Source organism: Mauremys reevesii, linkage group 7 (assembly GCF_016161935.1).
Source record: "Mauremys reevesii isolate NIE-2019 linkage group 7, ASM1616193v1, whole genome shotgun sequence".
NCBI classification, from domain to species: Eukaryota; Metazoa; Chordata; order Testudines; family Geoemydidae; genus Mauremys; species Mauremys reevesii.
Window position 1 is genome coordinate 68966972 of NC_052629.1, and position 19690 is coordinate 68986661.

Sequence of the window (19690 nt, forward strand, 5' to 3'; positions counted from 1 at the left end):
TTGGGACAAATTACAACATGGTTTTACGAAAGGTAGATCGTGCCAAACCAACCTGATCTCCTTCTTTGAGAAAGTAACAGAGTTTTTAGACAAGGGAAATGCGGTGGATCTAATATATCTTGATTTCAGTAAGGCGTTTGATACGGTACCGCATGAAGAATTACTGGTTAAATTGGAAAAGATAGGGATCGAAATGAAAATCCAGAGGTGGATAAGGAACTGGTTAAAGGGGAGACTGCAGTGGGTCGTATTGAAAGGTGATCTGTCGGGTGGGAGGGAGGTTACAAGTGGAGTTCCTCAAGGTTCGGTTTTGGGTCCGATCTTATTCAGTCTATTTATCACTGACCTCGGAACCAAAAGTAGGAGTGGGCTGATAAAGTTTGCGGATGACACGAAGTTGGGAGGTATTGCCAGTTCAGAGAAGGATCGGGATATCCTCCAGGGAGATTTGGATGACCTTGTAAACTGGAGTATTAGTAATAGGATGAAATTCAATAGTAATAAGTGTAAGGTTACGCATTTAGGGATGACTAACAGGAATTTTAGTTATAAGCTGGGGTCGCACCAGTTGGAAGTAACGGAAGAGGAGAAGGACCTCAGAGTCCTGGTTGATCGCAGGATGACTATGAGTCGGCAATGTGATGTGGCCGTTAAAAAAGCTAATGCGGTCTTGGGATGCATTAGGCGAGGTATTTCTAGTAGAGATAAGGAGGTGCTAGTCCCGTTATACAAGGCGTTGGTGAGACCTCATTTGGAGTACTGTGTGCAGTTTTGGTCTCCCATGTTTAAGAAGGATGAATTCAAACTGGAATGGGTACAAAGAAGGGCCACTAGAATGATCCGAGGAATGGAAAGCCTGTCGTATGAAAGGAGACTTGAGGAGCTCGGTTTGTTTTCCTTAACCAAAAGAAGGTTGAGAGGAGATATGATTGCTCTCTTTAAATATATCAGAGGGATAAATACCAGGGAGGGAGAGGAATTATTTCAGCTCAGTACTAATGGGGACACGAGAACAAATGGATATAAATTGGTAGTCGGGAAGTTTAGGCTTGAAATTAGACGAAGGTTTCTAACCATCAGGGGAGTGAAATTCTGGAACAGCCTACCGAGGGAAACAGTGGGGGCGAAGTACCTCTCTGGCTTTAAGATTAAGCTTGATAAGTTTATGGAGAGAATGGTTTGATAGGATAACGTGATTTAGTCAATAGGTCAATAACGTGCGACCACTGGTAATTAGTACCAAGGGTCAATGTTGGGATATTGAAAGTCTTTTTCCTGAGTGTCTGGCTGGAGAGTCTTGCCCGCATGCTCGGGGTTCAGCTGATTGCCATATTTGGGGTCGGGAAGGAATTTTCCTCCAGGGTAGATTGGCAGTGGCCCTGGAGGTTTTTCGCCTTCCTCCGCAGCATGGGGCAGGGGTCGCTTGCTGGAGGATTATCTGCTACTTGAAGTCTTTAAATCAGGATTTGGGGACTTCAACAGCTGAGTCAAGGGAGAGAATTATTTCAGGAGTGGGTGGGTCAGCTTTTGTGGCCTGCATCTTGTGGGAGGTCAGACTAGATGATCATAATGGTCCCTTCTGATCTTAAGTTCTATGATTCTATGATTCTATGAAGGTAGCCAGTCGCAGCAGCCGGTACTTGGTGGAGGACAAACAGAGGAGCGGGTTCCCGGTAAGCAGCTTTTTATTTTCAGGATGGAAATTTTTCGGGAGAGGAGGGAGAGTTCTGCATGCATGCATGCCTAGATGTGGAATAGCGCATTGATGTGGTCTATCACGTCACGGTAATCGGCCTCGGTAATCTCTTCAAAAGTTTCAGTCACAGCGTGGGCAATGCGCTTGTGCAAGTTTATTGGGAGAGCCACCGTGGTCCTTGTCCCAGTCAGGCTAACGCGTCCGCGCCACTGTGCCACAAGGGGTGGGAGGACCGTTGCTGCACACAGGCAAGCTGCATAGGGGCCAGGGCGGAATCCGCATTGCTGTAGAAGACCCTCCCGCTCTTCCCAGGTGACCCGCAGCAGCGAGATATCTTCCAGGATCAACTCCTGTAGAAAATGTTGGGAGAGTGTTCAGTGTAGGTGCCCCCTGCAGCTGTTTGCTTTCCCCAATGCACAGAAACCTCAGTACAGCCCTGAAGCAATCAGTCCCCCTTACTCACCATTTTGGGGCTCCTGTGGGTTATGTGCGCTCTCTTTGGTATGGGAAAATTATGCTATTGTGAAGAATGTTACTCCTTCACTGTGTGGGAATAACTGTCTGAGATATAAACAATGCTGCCTCTGTTAAGTGTTGCCTTTTTTGCCTTTCCACAAGCAACCTTGAGTTCTCGGCTGCCCGTGTTATCAACAGCTCAAAGACTTCAAAACCTCCAGAAGAAGCCGCAAAAAAGCAAAGAAGACCTGCTGCAAGTAGTTATGGATCACTCTGCCAGAGAGAATAAAAAAATGCAGGACTGGAGGGAAAGGGAAAGCAGGATCCGACAGAAAAACGCAGCGGCCAGGAAGAAAAGCACAAAGCAGCTGATAAGCATCCTGGCACGCCAAGCGGACTCTATCCAGGAGCTCGTAGCCATGCAGACAGAGCACTACCATGCCCCCCGTCCCAAAGCTCTTTCCCTTGTGCCCCAATGTCTGCTCAAAACCCCCTTCCCCAGCATCCAGGTTCTTACCTCCACCAACTGCCTCCAACACCTGTACGTTCACCAACCAGCCCTGAGAACTACGACCCTTACCCTCTGCACTCAACCCCCATCACCATGCAGTATAGGCATCCTGAAGTGCAGCAGTCATTGCACAGCACTCCAGACAGGACGTATTCAAGCCTGTGACTGCACAGTTCCCCACCCCACCCCCCTGCCCTTTTAGGTTCCCAAAATGTTGTGTGTCTGTCAATAAAGTTATTTTCTTTTCAATAAATGAATTCTTGGCTTTGAAAACAGTCTTTATTATTGCAGAAAGTCAAAGATACCTTAGCCCAGGAAAGAAACAGGCACTGCAAATCAGCTTAGGAAAAACAGATTCCTACTAACATTGTAACCACAGCACTTCACTCCCGTGCAAGGCACCAAACATTACTGTTGGTTTTCAGCTTCAAATTCCTCCCTCAAGTCATCCCTAATCCTTGCAGCCCTGTGCTGGGCCTCTCTAGTAGCCCTGCTCTGTGGCTGTGCAAATTCAGCCTCCAGGCGTTGAACCTCGGAGGTCCATGCCTGACTGAATCGTTCACCCTTCCCTTCACAAATATTATGGAGGGTACAGCATGCGGATATAACCGCAGGGATGCTGCTCTCCCCCAAGTCTAGCTTCCCATACAGAGATCGCCAGCGCCCCTTTAAACGGCCAAAAGCACACTCCACAGTCATTCAGCACCAGCTCAGCCTGTAGTTGAACCGGTCCTTGCTCCTGTCAAGCTTTCCTGTGTTACCGAAATATCGGGTCCGTCTAGCTGAGAGCCAATAACAGCCTGACAGGGATAAGGAAAGATTGCTTTATTCTGCAGAAAAAAGGAGAGCCTTTTACTCAGGTACAAAGAACTCTGCTGCACACAAGTTTCACAAACTTTTTATACACTTTCAGACAAAGACCATGCCATGTTAACACTTCATTGGTGGTTGCCAGACCCCGTGAAACCATTATCTGGTCATTGAAAACTGGCTTGGAGCAAGATTTCTCTGCTTTGAGGCAGAAGAGAAAAGATAGTTCAAAAGTTCAGGTTACTGTGTACGCGAGGCTTCTGCTTCCCCCTACTGGCCGCTTGTAAGCTATTAAGGGGGGCCACCAGTAACTTTCACACCTGTATACGGTTTCATGATCCACGGCATTAACGGGTAAGCAGGGTCTCCAAGGATCACAATGGGCATTTCAACGTCCCCTACTGTGATCTTCCAGTCTGGGAAAAAAGGCCCTGCCTGCAGCTTCCTGAACAGGCCAGTGTTCCGAAAGATGCGTGCATCATGCACCTTTCCAGGCCAGCCTGTGTTAATGTCAATGAAATGCCCACAGTGATCCACAAGCTCCTGGAGAACCATGGAGAAATACCCCTTTCGATTAACGTACTCAGATGCTAGGTGGAGTGGTGCCAGAACAGGAATATGCGTCCCATCTATCGCCCCTCCACAGTTAGGAAAACCCATTTGTGCAAAGCCATCCACAATGTCCTGCACATTCCCCAGAGTCACGGTTCTTCTTAGCAGGATGCGATTAATGGCCCTGCAAACTTGCATCAACACGATTCCAACGGTCGACTTTCCCACTCCAAACTGGTTCCCGACCGATCAGTAGCTGTCTGGAGTTGCCAGCTTCCAGATTGCAATAGCCACCCACTTCTCCACTGTCAGGGCAGCTCTCAATCTCGTGTCCTTGTGCTGCAGAGTGGGGGCAAGCTCAGCACACAGTCCCATGAAAGTGGCTTTTCTCATCCAAAAGTTCTGCAGCCACTGCTCGTCATCCCAGACTTCAATGACAATTTGATCCCACCACTCAGTGCTTGTTTCCCGAGCCCAAAAGTGGCGTTCCATGGTGCTGAGCATTTCCGTGAACGCCAGAAGCAATTTAGTGTCATACGCATCAGGCGACTCGCTATCATCGTCAGACTCCTCATCACTTTGTATCTTAAGGAATAGCTCAACTGCCAAATGTGATGTGCTGGCGAGACTCGTCAGCATACTCCTCAGCAGTTCAGGCTCCATTTTCCACAGAAATCGCGCTGCACAGTAACCATTGAGAGAGTCAAGATGGCGCCAAACGTGGACGGAAAAACAGGGATTGCTGGGATGTGAAGCGATGCATCACAGGGCGTTGGGACAGGAAGCAGAATTACTCTCCGCCCCCTTCCCACAACCCATGGCGCCAAAATGGTGCCAAAATGGGATGAGGTGCTCTGTGGAATAGCTGCCCATAATGCACCACTCCCAACACCGCTGCAAATGCGGCCACACTGCAGCGCTGGTAGCTGTCAGTGTGGCCACACTCCAGCGCTTTCCCTACACAGCTGTACAAAGACAGCTTTAACTCCCAGCGCTGCACACCTGCAAGTGTAGCCAAACCCTGACTCTTTGTCAACAATAAAGGGAGGGGAAAGAAAAAAAATCTCTCTTGGGGTGGAAGTTTTTTCTTGCTGAAACCAGGTGTTTTCCCGGACAAAAGTCCCATTGCAGTGTGTACGCTCTCACTGTTTTGTCGCCAAAAGGCAGTTTTTGGTGACAAAACTTGATAGTGTAGACAAGGCCTAAGACTCACTGGGGTGAAGTATCACAGAACTGTTGCAGCTGGAGGAGGCTCCCAGAAGTGGGGGCGGGTTCAATTTCTCCGGTGCTGCTGGGAGCGCGCCAGCCGGGGGCTCCTAGCTGCAAGTCACAATCAGTAGCAGATTAACACATGGGCACATGGAGCCCATGCCCAGAGGCCCTGGACAATTTTAAAAATAGGTGCCCTGGGCCCTGGCAGGAGCTGCAGATGGGGCAGCAGCCCCAAGCCTGGGGATTCTCAGTTTGACATTGCCCCATCTTTCTAGCCTGTGGGGCCTGATCCGGGAGCATTCTCAGAGCATGCCTGCCGGCTCAAGCCTTGCACAAAACACAGCCCAGGGCAACCAGATCGGTAATCTTTTGAGTTGGATGGAATATGTGCATCCCAGAATACCCAATAGCCTTTCAGTTAGGGCAGTCGCCTGTGATGTGGGAGGCCTGTTTACAAAAACCCAATCTGGCTGATTTGGAGCAGGGACTTGAACTTGGATCTCCCACTCTCCAGCAGTCTATTGGCTATAATGGGGTGGAGCTCTCAGCAGATGTTCTAGTTAGGGGCCTAACTCCAGGAGAGGGTTTACAGCTGAGAACCCTGAGCTGATCTAGGTGTCTCTCTCTGGCCCAGAGTTAAGTATCTAATTACCTTTGAGGGGCAGGGCTTAGGCCCCACTCTTTTCAACAGCATTTCATTTTGGATCCCTGCTCAGCATGCTGGCTTCTGTGAATCCCATTCCTAGTTGTCTACTCTCCCCATGCATTATAAAGGGAGCCTGGGAACCTAGCTCAGGGCTGAGGAGTCCAGTGGACAGCAGGGCACCTAAAAATTCTGTGTTGCAATGCTGATTGTTGCAACGCCTAAGTCCCTTTGTGGATTTAGCCCCCCACTGTCTGTAGCTGGAGTGGCCATCAGAGATATACAATTAAGGACTCTCTGCCACTGCAGACCACAAATCTCCTGCATACTTACAGAGCTGAGGCTCCCCACTGACACTCCTCTGACTAATTGCATCTTAACCTGACTCTGAAGTTTCAGACCTACCAAGGAGTAACAGGAGGATGTTAAAAAACTTGGCACTACTGCTTGCTTTGAAGTTGACCTGAAACATCATATTTTGGGGGAGGCAGCTTGGAGATTTCAAAAGATGCATGAAGATTTTATCAAACAAAATGATCCTCAGTGTCGTCTAGAGAAGCTGAAGCCTCAGTATTTCTCCACATTTATTGACCTGTATTTGGAAAAAAGATGAGAACCAAACAAGGGCCAGGGATTTCTGTGATCAATGTCCCAAACCTGCCTTGGTGGTTTATATCAACAAAAGACTAGGAATAGAGATAGTAGATGACATTCTCAACAAGGCAGAGTCCACTGAATACGGCAGCCGGACCTTCTTCCAGTTCACTGTACAGAAAAAGCTTCTGGAGGAGATGAACTTTGTTAACTATATGAAATATATTAAAAACTATGAAGAATTTGTCAAAACCTGGATTCAGAGATATATGATGGATCATTACAGGGAAACTACGTGTTTGGGAGAGTTGGAGAAAAAGATTCTATCTTCAATAGTAAAGAAGGTGAGGGAAGTTCTGGAAAGCTCCAAAAATGAAAAAAAATACCACAGTCTTAGCATTTTTAAACAACTTTTGTGAAGCGCTGCAGCAGGACCTAGTCATTTCCAAGAACAACTTACTTGGGATACAGTTTAAAAACACAGCAAAACCAGACCAGTTTTGTGCTAATATTCAAACCTTTCTTCTGGATCTGGAACAAGAAATCTTATCCCAATTTGGTGGTTTGGATATTCACACCAAACTCTCCAATCTGTCATTAAAACCCCAGGATGTAATCTTTAAGCGAGTGTTTGGCTGTGGGAGGCAGTGTCCATTATGTAAAGTCCCCTGTGAAGCAGGAGCAGTGACCACAAGTAGCATTTTGCATCTCTGCATCGGCCACAAGGATTATGCAATTTCAGGGATCTTTATACACAAAAACTTATCTATGATATATGCTTATCTGAAGTGGTTTCTGAGAACTCATGCTGAAAATCAGGCACAAAAGAGAAATTTCTTCCCTACAAAGATTTTCGCGTTTGCTACCCCCAACTGGCGCATTCAGCCAGATCCCAGCATTGAGGCTTCTGATTACTGGAATTTTTTTTTTTCAGAAGTTCAATCACCAGTTAGCTAAAAGTTATAATGCTAACCCAGCAGATCTCCCAAGAAACTGGGGGAAAATAACTGAAACACAGGCACTGGAGGGCCTAAAAGAAGCCTTTAACATGAAATAAATACATGGTGAGAGCCTGTTGAAATGGAATGTACATATATTGAAATGTTTTAAAACTTTCCTTAATTTTAAAAAATGGCATGTTAAAAATATTCTGTATTGTATTTTTTTTAAGTCTCAGAACCTCATGTTCACTTCACAACTTCTAAGTGGAACTGACAGGTTTCTGACTTTTCATGTCACATGACAATGTATGATACAATTACAGTCTGGCTGCTGTACAATTACTGCTAGGAACATAAGAACTGCCTCACTTGACCAGAGCAGAGAGGACCATTTAGTCTACTATCCTGTCTCCAAGAGTGGCCAATACCAGATACTCCATAAGAAGGTTCAAGGAACCCCGAATGGACAATTGTGGGACAACAGAAGTTTCTTCCTAACAAATTATTAGATTTCAAGGCCAGCAGCAACCACAATAATCATCTACTAGTCTGGCTTTCAGCATAACACCTGGCCAGAGAATTCCGTCCAATAATTCCTGCTGCGGAAGAAATTATTCATCCATAGTTGGTAAGAAGCAGCTCATTATCAAACCAAGTAATTTGTGGTTGAACTAAGAAGAGCAGATATTTTAGAAGGAAATCCAATTGCAATTTAAAGCCCCCAAATAATGATGAATTTACCAATTCACTTCGGAAGCTGTTCCAGGTCAGTTACCCTGTCTGTAAAAGCTGAATTTTATTTTCAATTAAAAATAAATTCAACTTAAATTTCCAAACATTGGATCTTGTTCTACATTTGTTTGCTAGACTCAAGAGGCCTTTCCTATATGTTATTTTTTTCCTTAGTAGTTCTAGATCATGATCAACCTTCTCTTTGTTAAGTAAATGCATTGAGCTCCAAGTCTCACAGTATAAAGCAGGTTTTTTCAAACCTTGAATCATTCTTGCAGATCTTCTCTGAAACCTCTCCAACTTTCCAAACACACTTTTTTTTTAAACTACGGACACAATATCCCAGTAATGATCTCACCATTGGCATATACAGAAGTAATATCTCCCTAATCCTCCTTGATACTTCTTTGTCTATACATCTCAGCATAGGCGCCGACTTCCTCTCTGCCCGGTGTGTGCTCAACCCCCCGCTTGTCCCCACCCCCGCCCTCACTCCACCCCTTCCCCGAGGTCCCACGCCTGCCCTGCCTCTTCCAATCCCTGCCCCATCCCCATTCCACCCCCTCCCCAAAGCTCCCGCCACAACTCCCACGGAGTTGGAGCCTATGCATCCAGGATCATGTTAAACCTTCCCCAGACCCCAAGTTCAGCCACTTACTATGTCAGGCCTGGTCTACACTGGCGGGGTGGGGGGCGGGAAATTGATCTAAGTTATGCAACTTCAGCTATGTGAATAAGGTAGCTGAAGTCCATGTACTTAGACCTACTCACCGCAGTGTCTTCACTGCCGTGAGTCGACTGCTGCTGCTCCCCTGTTGACTCTGCCTGCACCTCTCGTGACGGTGGAGTACAGGAGTCGATGGGAGAGTGCTCGGGGGTCGATTTATTGTGTCTAGACTAGACGCGATAAATCGCCCCCCGCTGGATTGATCGCTGCCCATCGATCCGGCGAGTAGTATAGACATACCCTTAGAGTGTGTCAAAGACTGATAGCAAGTTAAGGGAATGGGATGTGAGAAATGGGATAAAAATTGGGGAAATGATACTTTTTATCTATTATGGAATGTTGGGTTGGCCATAGTTATCACAGTTAATAGAAGGTCTCTTTTGAGTTGCTGGAACAGTCCCCAAGGGATGCAGCTAAACCTTAGCACCAGAAGGAAAATTTTCTATGGTTAAAGAGGAAATAAGAGGATTAAATAAAAGAAAAATAGAAACATTGATTGAAATGTATAGAGATAAAAATAATCAATAATAGCATTTCTGGCCCAAACTCTCTGCAGTCACCCCAGCCCAGGACCCCTTCTGCTCTCCCTACCCAGGGCCTTACCCATACGCAGAATATGCAGCTGTGTAGGGCACCAGGAAATTTGGGGTACCAAATTGCTCCAAATTTCCTGCTGCCCAACGCAGCTGCATGCTGCTCCAGCAGCCAGCCCGATACCCCGGCTGGCTGAGCCATCCAGGAAAGCTGCCCCACCCCTGCTCTGCCCGTTCCCACCCCTGCTCTGCCCCAGCCCTGTCCCCACTCCACCCCTTCCCCTGAGCTACATCCCAGGGGACTGCAGCAGGGATTGGGCTTACCCTGCATTCACCCAGCAGCGGGAATTGGAACGATCTGGCCCCAGCCTGCTCTGTGTTGCTGGTTCATGCTGGGGGGTGGTTTCCCCCCAACCCCTCAAACCTGCTCCTGCCTCCACAGACCTTGGGTGCAGCCCCCCCAGGTAGGCCTGGGGATACCCCACCCCGCAGAGGCCTGGGGCAAGGCCCCTCCTGCAGGGGGGCTGCGTAGGGCACCACAATGACTAGGGATGGCTCTTTCGCTACCCATGTCCTTTCTCAACTGCTGGCCTGAGATGGTGGCTGGATGGGGAAGTGGCTCCCTCTAGTGTCCCCAGGGCAACACCCCTCCCTCTTCCCATCCCCTCTGGCTATTGCTAGCTCTGTCCCTGATATTTTAGTGTCACTCTCTTTTCTGTGTCTTTCCCCAGGGGCTACCCCTCATGCTCATCTGCACCAAATAGCCCCTGCCATCGCACTACCCAGTAATCATCTTTCCCTAGAGCCTCGCCACAATGCCCCCCTCCCAAAAAACAGAATCATTGGCAAATCCCCATATGTCCCTTGGCCCCATTCTCCTGGATGGTTAATAAATACTCTGGACAGCACTTAGTGCCTTGTGGACACCCTGACTCCCTGCAGTGAATGGGCCCCATAGAGGACACCCCAGCTCTCACCCTGGGCTCCTGCAGCACCAGTGCAGAGCTGTCCCTACAGAGTAAATGGGAGACCCTGGGGGGTTGGGACTCAGTCCTCCCCACCGTGAGCCTTGCTCCCCTTTATCCCAGTCTCTTCTACTCTGGGGGTCTCCTCAGTCAGTAGCATGAGTGTTACTGGGACACAGATGCGGGGGAGTGACCCAGGGACTTCTTGGTGCCAACTGGCAGAAGACACAGGGGTGCATTAGGATTTCCTGGTATCTACATACTAGTTCACCAAAGAGTGTCATGCCAGGCCTCTACTGAAAGCCTGTGTCACACTGGTCATCTTAATCATTGCAAAATGTATGTACCGATAATGTGTAAGGGGTTATGTATATAGACTGAAAATTATGTTCTTAAGGTCTGTGACTTGGAACTGGTGAGAAAACGTGAAACCAGGTTTCTTTCAGACAAGAGGTGTTTATTGGTCTATCTACATGTACACTGAGTATTGTATGGTTCACAATGGGCACCATTTACAGTCTGAGCAAAATGTTCATCAAGTCCTTGCAGAGTGTCCTGGACAGGAAAAGACAAGCAGCGGGAGTTATCCTACAAGTGCACACAATGGAGCTTTGGACTATAACTGCAGATAAATAGACAAACTCTGCATCTTCCCACTGAGGAGACAAGAGGACCGTGTGCTTGTCTCATGAATAGAAGATCACAGCCAAACCTGACTGGAAGGATTTGGGGCTTTTGCTCTTATGACAGGACAATGTCCTATTAATCAAGTTTAGGCTCGAGTATGCATGTCATGATTTTATTTTATATGTAACACTTTGTTTCTAATATTTCTACTTGTTATCATTTGAATCCCTGTGTTAAATAAACATACTTGCTTTCTGTGTGAAGAAGTGTGCATGCGATGTACTAAATGGAGCTGTGTAGTGTGGTATAATTGGTAAGATGCAGTTTGGGAACACCGGGTCTAGTAACTCTGCATGTCTGGTGGTTCAGGGGCTGGACACTCCAGGGTGATGCTCAAGGGTTGGTGTGTGCATATCACTAACCTATACCGAGAGAGCAAGACCTGCAGAAGCCTAGAGTGGAGTGACCCCACTGACTAGGCTTCCTCCCTCTCCTAAATCCCCCATCCAGTTCTTTACCCCTCCACCTGAACTCCCTGCCCCTTTGTCCCCCCTGCTCCCCATTGTGTGGGCAGACTATAGGGCAACATGAAGTCTGCAAGGGTAGGGGAGGTCTGGGACAGAGGAGTGGAAGTGGAAGGGGATGAAGGCAGCAGGACCCAACTGTCCCTTCTCCCCACTTTCATATCAGGACAATCCTGCTGGTTCCTTAAGAGATCCCCTAAGCTTTAGCTTGTACGGTGTGATTGGTTGGCCCCACAGACAATCAATTCCAAACTTTGCAGGGAATTACCAAGGCCTCGTTGGGCAGAACCCCATTGATTTTGGTAAACAAAACAAAAAATCAGAAAAAAGGCAAAACTTGATTTCAACTGGTGGAAGTGAGAGGAAAATGAGGCCCATGGAGTAGCCCAACACCTGGAACCCTCCTGCTGTTACCTACGCATAACACGTACAGCAGCTTGATGTGCTGACCCCCTCGTTGAGTGCACAACAGAGCATACCACCCTCTAGTTGGCTTGTTGCCATGTGTGACAGCTCCTGGCATGACTCCCAAGGGACTGAACTGGAGAACTGAAGAACCAGAAGCATGAGCTTCGACATCTTGAGGTAAAGCTCCATGGCTGGGGGCTGTAACAGCTCAGATCCTCTTGCAGAAAGGGACATGGCAGTGACAGCACACACTTGCCAGTCGATTACACAGGAAAGAAACAGGGAATGGTACAAACTTCATCAATGGCAGTAGAAACTTGATCCTGCCCCAGCTTTATTGATGATTAAATCAACATGTTAATAGGATTTAATGTTAATAATAATAATTAGTCCTGCCTTGACAGGACTAGATGGCCTCTTGAGGTCACTGCCCGTCCTATGATTCTATGATCATCATCCAACCACTAAAGAATCATTCATTGTCCGGTAAATCACTTTTCTCAGGGCATGTTTCACCTCCTTGTTCCTCAGGCTGTAGATCAGGGGGTTCAGCATGGGGATCACAAGGGTGTAGAACACAGACAACACTTTGTTCTGATCGGATTAGTTGCCGGATGTGGGCCATAAATACATAAAGAACAGAGTCCCATACAATATGCTGACGGACATCAAGTGGGAGGTGCAGGTGGAGAAGGCTTTGTGCCTGCCTTCCGTAGACCGGATCCTCAAGATGTTGAGGATAATATAAATGTAGGAGACGAAGATGATCAGGACAGTAATCAATGCATTTACAGCAGCAAAGATGAAATGCACTCTGCTATCCATGTGAGTGCTGGAGCAGGAGAGCTTCTGGAGTGGGGGAATGTCACAGAAAAAGCAATCGATGATGTTGGGACCACAGAAGGACAGGCTGAACAAAGAGCCTGTGTGCACAACGGCATTGGCACAGGCGTAGAAGTATGATGCAGCTACCAGCTGGACGCAGACTTTCCCTGACATGATAATCATATACAGCAGCGGTTTGCATATAGCTATGAATTGATCATATGCCATCACGGCCAGAAGCAAAACCTCAGCATTTGCACAGAGAGAGAGAAAGAAAAATTGCATGGCGCACCCAGCAAAGGAAATGGCTTTACACTCTGCTAAGAAGTTCACCAGAGCCTGGGGGGCAATAACAGAGGAGTAAACAGTATCTATAAAGGACAAGTTGAGAAGGAAAAAGTACATGGGGGTGTATAGCTGGGACTCAGCCGTGATTAATGCGATCATCCCAAGATTCCCCACCAGGGTGACAATGTAGATAACCAAAAACACCACAAAGAGGATGGTTTGTAGTTGTGGACTGCCTGTGAACCCTAGGAGGATGAACTCAGTCACCCCAGTGTGATTTCCCTGCATTATTTCTTCCAGATATGATCTATGCTGCTGGGGGATACTTAAATAAGAAATCAAAGATGATACTTATTATTGAAGAGGTGCCAAGTTGGGGTGGAAGGTGAGTGCCGCCATCTAGACAAACAGAAGCAAGTCAAGATAGACAAGCCAAGTTATATCATACCTACTGTGTGATGTTAATTTCTCTTAATAGTTTCATGTCACTGGGGAATTCCCACGTTTTTTCTTCCTTAAAATAAAATAAAACAAAACAAAACAAAGGCAAATGGGAAGAAAAAATATTTAAAAGAATTTGCTGTGCATTTCAGCATTTCAAAAGTCAGCTAGCTTGGAACCCATTGACAATTGCAGATATATCTCCAAGTCAGTACTTTTGAAATACCTATTGCAAGTCTGGCAATTGTAAATATAACTTAATTGATATGGAAATAAATAGCCAGACATTGCTGCAACAATCTGACTTACAGTACGGAAGTGCATGGAGTGCAGGTCTGGCCAATTGCGGCTCCCACTGGCCATGGATCGCTGCTCCGGGACAACGGGAGTTGCTGGAAGTGGCGCAAGCCTAGGGACGTACAGCTCCCATTGGCCCAGAGCAGCGATCCATGGCCAGTAGGAGCCGCAATTGGCCGGACCTGCGGACGGGGCAGGTAAACACACCGGCCCAGCCGCCAGGAGCTTTCCCTACAGAAGCGGCGACCCCTGTTTGAGAAACCCTGCTTTAGTAGAAGCAGTCGTGGAATGTCCAGTATTGCAAGAATAAGGGGTTGTGGGTGGAGATGGAAGGTTATTGACAAAAGTGTGTCACAGACCAGGGCAAATGTGCTTGTATTCTTCCTTGGTTGCTCAAGGACACTCTCTCTCAGCTCCTCAGCCATCCCCTCTCTCGGGAAGAGATCCACATCACTCTTCTTCCTAACGAGTGGTTTTCCTGCTGCACAATTCCCTGTCTGCGCAGTGGTATTCCTAGCAAGCCAGACTACCTTAAAGGCCAGTGTCTCTCTTTGGCTTTCCCTCCAAAGGTTATAATCGGCATGATTGCCAGCAGCTTTAAGTTACCACACAACCTTTTCTAGGCAAAGACATTTATTTTTAAGGTGAAAGCTTTGAACAGAAAACATATTAAAAACAATAAAAGAACCTGTCCACAGGCTGATAAGCTTGACAGAGATCACCCAGCTGCAGCAAGGGCGCCCGGGGAAGTCAATCCTTCAAAATTCCATACAGAGTCATGTGACCACCATCCCATCTAATTTCTCTCTTTAGAACCTATGGGGAAGAGCTGTCACATCTCCCTTCTTACACTTGTTACCCAAAAACGTTGGCTTTAAACCTGAGATCTGGTCCTCCCACCAGTTTCCTGGAAGTGTATATGGTGACCCCACCTCCCTTTCAGGGATTAGCTGTGCCGGCAGTGGGTTGAGGTTCAAGTATTATAAGCAACAGTTATTTGCTTCATAGGGTGAACTAAGGTAGGGCTGCCTCACTGTAAAGCAACCCTCAACCACACACTACTTTTAACAGCAGAGGGGTCAGGCAAGGAGGGTCTCCAAACCTCCCCCATAGCCAAATTCCTTTTCCTGCCATTATGTTCTGATGACTGGGCCTGCAAATTTGCTCTAATTGTGATCTCTAATGTAAAAAATATATGAAACATTATAGAATAATGCTAGAATAATAAAACTTGTTCGCAAAATAGGTCAAGCTTTTTTCAATAATAAATATTATAAACAGGTACAAAAGAACTAGACAAAGAGACTAAATGAGGTCCATTACTCAAGGACTATGTTGAAATCATGCTTGGTAAAAACAGAAGATGTGGAACCAGAAATTAATAGACCAAAATTGGTATATCAGAAATTAGGCCTAATTGGTGGCCAAAATAATGAGTGGATGGGCTATTCCACCCAACATTTCTTTTCTGGGTCCTGAGAGAAAGAGACTTGGGGGGAACCTGGGGGGTATATGAGGAGAGGGGCAGTCTAGGGAAACCCACAGGAAGAGGACCCTGGAGAGTGGCAAGCCTGGGAACTGGGCATTGTAGCTGCACCTCGGGTGAGCAGTTGTGCACAGGGACCTGACTGGTTTCCATTCAAAGTGCTGACATAAGCAACATGGTTCCGTGCAATGTTTTGATTCCATTTTGGATGGAGAGCTATTCCAATGGAAACTTTGTGACCTGCTCTATTCATGAACCTCTTGTTTCATTTGCTTGTACACGTCTCAGCTATTATCTCATGAGCTCCAGGCTTGACCCTGCTCTCTCTTTCATCAGTGAGAACCACATATCTCTCCACTGATGCCCAAGGAGTTGCACTGGCAAGAGCAAGGTCAGAATCCTCTCTCAATCTTCATACGATTCCTTCAAGTCCCTCCATAAAACCCACCTCTCTCTCAAAGACTTCAGTAAACTGTCAATTGATAATGACAGGCAGGGTGTGAGCTGTTCCTGCAGCATTTGCTACAACTGATTGACTCAGTGCAGGTATGAACCATGCTCACAGAGAGAAGGTGGGTGAGGTAATATCCTTTATTGGACCAAGTTCTGTAGGTGAGAGAGACAAACTTCTGAGCCACACAGAGCTCTTTCTCAGGCTTGGGAAAGGTACTCTGAGAGTCATAGTTAAATGCTAGGTGGAACAGATTGCTTGGTGTAAATTGCTAGCACATATTGTATTGGACCATTCAAGTATCTTTCCCAGACCTGAAGAAAAGCTCTGTTTGGCTTGAAAACTTGTCTCTCTCACAAACAGAAGTTGGTCCAAAGGAACATAGTAAACCATCCACATTTTCTCTCTAATATCCTGGGACCAACATGGCCAGAACTACACTCTAAGACAGTCTGTATTAAAACATCTTGTTGTTGTTACTCCCCGCTTCCTTCCCGCTAACGCATGGATTCATAGATTTCATGGCCAGAAGGGACCACTGGGATCATCTGGTCTGACCTCCTGTATAATGCAGGCCAGAGAGCTTCCCCTACTCTCCAACATCTGCATGTGAATAAAGTGCCAGATTAAGTCCACGCTTTTTTGCTCCAAAGTAACTCAAAAGTGGTTGAATTTTAAAATAATATGTTTGACAGGTGTTTGTTGTGCTCAGTTGCAAATGACATCTTGTAGCTGCAAGGCCAGGCGATATTCTGTGTCAGTAAATTTAGTCTGCATATTTTCTCCTTAGCATCTCTGGGTGTGATTAAATAGCTGCTACCTCTAACTGGTGGTGGGAGAAATTCCTAGATATGCACTAAAACGTTGTAATGTGGTGTGCTTTTAGCATCCTTTGAGGTGAAAAGCTGCAGAAATATAAAGGACTCTACGAACGTGTTACTGTGATTTATTCAAAGGGTAACATTTTCACCTAAAGACTTCACAGAATATTTCCCAGCAAACTGAAATGTTCAGTTGCATCCTGTTACTTGTACTTAAACCCCATTTATACCTCACCTTGCTGTTCACATTTCCAGTACAGCACTGATATTCTGCTGGATAGTACAGGGGTCTCTGACACTATTCTCACTGAGATAGTGATAGTCGGGTTATTGGCTAATCTTTTCACTTGTGCCCCAGTAACACGGATTCTGCCACTAGCTCCCCAGACAGAGATTTTCAATCACTACTTGACTACTGTCTGCATTTGCCTTTTGCTGCTTAGTTCCCATAGAGCTCTCCTGCCCTGAGACTCTCTCACTCATCTCTGGGTACGTATGCCTACTTGAGCATCCCTGGAGCCTTAGCTTCTCCAAGCGTTGGCCACATTTTACAAACCTAGTGCATCCAGCCCCTGTGTTGGGATGTTCAAACAGGCAGCGAAGGACAGATGGCCACTTAGGCGGCAAAACGCTGTTCGGAGCAGCCGCAGAATGAGATCTGGAGGTTCTATTAAGGTGCTCATGTGTGAAGATCTACATCTCACTCAAGGTTTAAGCTTTTCAGTATGTTAGAGGCCTGACTTTACATACGTGTGTTCAGAGTTCCTCGAAAGCCGCCCATTGGCTATAAGAACTCGCTCTTCATTGGGTGGAGGATGCACTGTGTGTTCTGATCCTTCTAAAGCCATTTGCCTCTCCTGTGAACCTGGAGATGGCCAGGCGGCTGAGCTCAAAGCATGTCTGTGCACCATCTAGGAGAACCCATTAAAACTTAGCAGCTACCATCCATGCACCAGAGAACCTGGAGAAGACGTGATGTGTCAGGGATTCAGGAGCACTGAAATACGCTGATGGGCCCCTCGCTATCCCCTATATTGAAACAGAAATTAATGAAGAACAAGGGCATTAATCATCCTCCCACAACCACTGATACATCTGCACTTTTGGCACCACTGCTAACTTTGCCTGCAGCGTTTGGAGATGACCAATAAGAACTTGATCCTGCTCAGTCCAGAGATGCAAAGCACTGCGTGTATAAACCCTCACTAACTGGGGGAAGATCACACCTCTTTTTTATCCTGTGTCCTTGAGCATAAGGGAATGAGTGTCACAGAGGCTTAGACAAGAGCTTAAAAACCGGGAACCTAAATTCAAGCTTTTCAGCACATAGGCACATAAACATGCATGACTTCAACAGAATCTGCAATGAGATTCCAGGCTACCTAATTAGGTGTCTAACTTTAGACTCCTATTTTCAAAAATCACGGCCTAACTTCCCAGTGAAATCAAGAAACAAAGATCAGAGGGGTAGCCATGTTAGTCTGTATAAACAAAAGCAATGAGGAGTCCAGTGGCACCTGAAAGACTAAGAGATTTATTTGGACATAAGTTTTGGTGGGTAAAAAACCCACTTCTTCAGATGCATGGAGTGAAAATTACAGATACAGGCATAAATATATATTGACACATGAACAGAAGAGAGTTACCATACAAATGGAGAATCAATGTTGAAGGCCAATTCAGTCAGGGTGGATCTGGTCCACGCCCAATAGCTGATGAGGAGGTGTCAATACCAAGAGAGGGAAAACTGCTTTTGTAGCGAGTCAGCCACTCCCAGTCCCTATTCAAGCCCAAATTGATGGTGTTAAGTTTGCAAATGAATTGGAGCTCTGCAGCTTCTCTTTGAAGTCTGTTTTTGAAGGTTTTTTTAAATTGAAGAATGGCTACTTTTCAATCTATTATTGAATGTCCAGGGAGAATGTCTACTAGCTTTTGTATGTTATCATTCCTGATTTCTGATTTGTGTCCATTTATCCTTTTATGTAGAGGCTGTCCAGTTTGGCCAATGTACATAGCAGAGGGGCATTGCTGGCACATGATGGCATATATCACATTGGTAGATGTGCAGGTGAATGAGCCTCTGATGGTGTGGCTGGTGTGGCTCGGTCCTATGATGGTGTTGCGAGAGTAGATACGGGGACAGAGAAGGCAACAGCGTTTGTTACAGGGATTGGTTCCTGGATTAGTGTTTCTGTGGTGTGGTGTGTAGTTGCTGGTGAGTATTTGCTTCAGGTTGGGGTGATGTCTGTAAGCGAGGATTGGCCTGTCTCCCGAGGCCTGTGAGAGCGGGGCATCATTTTCCAGAATAGGTTGTAGATCATTGATGATGTGCTGGAGAGGTTTCAGCTGGGAGCTGTACGTGATGGCCAGTTTATCAGTCATTTCTAATGAGTCACTTCCTTGTGAGAAGTTCTTGGTTTGCATCGGCTGCAGCTGTTTCCTTTGCTTGCTGGCACTGAGCATTAATTAACCACACCTGAAGCCAGCCACATACAGAGTAAAGGAGCAGTAGTGAGAAGTGCAGCAAGATTGAGACAGAGATTAACAACCAGAGATAAAGAACTGGACAGATTTCTAATGAATTAATATGAGTTCACCTATAAATCAACACTATGGCTGGTGTTCTGGGGGATTTATCATCATCATACGTTAGCCTAATGGTCTGGTTAATTGTTTCTGCCACAATAATAGTATTTCACACTTATATGGCACTTTTCCATGGATTTCTAAGCACTTTGCAGAAAGTAAAGTGAGGAAACTGAGGCACAAAGAGAGGAAGTGACTTGAAAAAGGATCACACAGTGACAGAGGTAAGAGTAAAACTCAAGTCTCCTGGTTCCCATCCCCTTGCCAACTCAACTATACCATGGGCATATTGACCTTAGGTGCCTGCAACTGGGAGGTGTAAGGACTTGATATGTTCATGTGGACAATCACTGGCTCTGTAATCTCTGTCCTCCTCTGGGGGAACCAGCAGTGTGGAAGTTTGACAGCTTTGTCCAGATTTGGAGTGTTCTGTTCTCGCCTCCCACTTCTGTGAACACGGTGAAGCCAGCTGGACTGATATTACAAAGCAGGACCCTTTTGTGGTGGCTGGTCCTGACAGTGCTAGCGATGCCTTTCAAGATTCCTACCATACTGGACAGCGTG

General features: G+C 46.5%; 1 pseudogene; it reads right to left on the reverse strand.

Annotated features, from left to right (window-relative positions):
* Positions 1 to 1888: 1888 nt before the first annotated feature.
* LOC120409519 lies at positions 1889 to 13332 on the reverse strand (annotated as a pseudogene).
* Positions 13333 to 19690: the final 6358 nt, after the last annotated feature.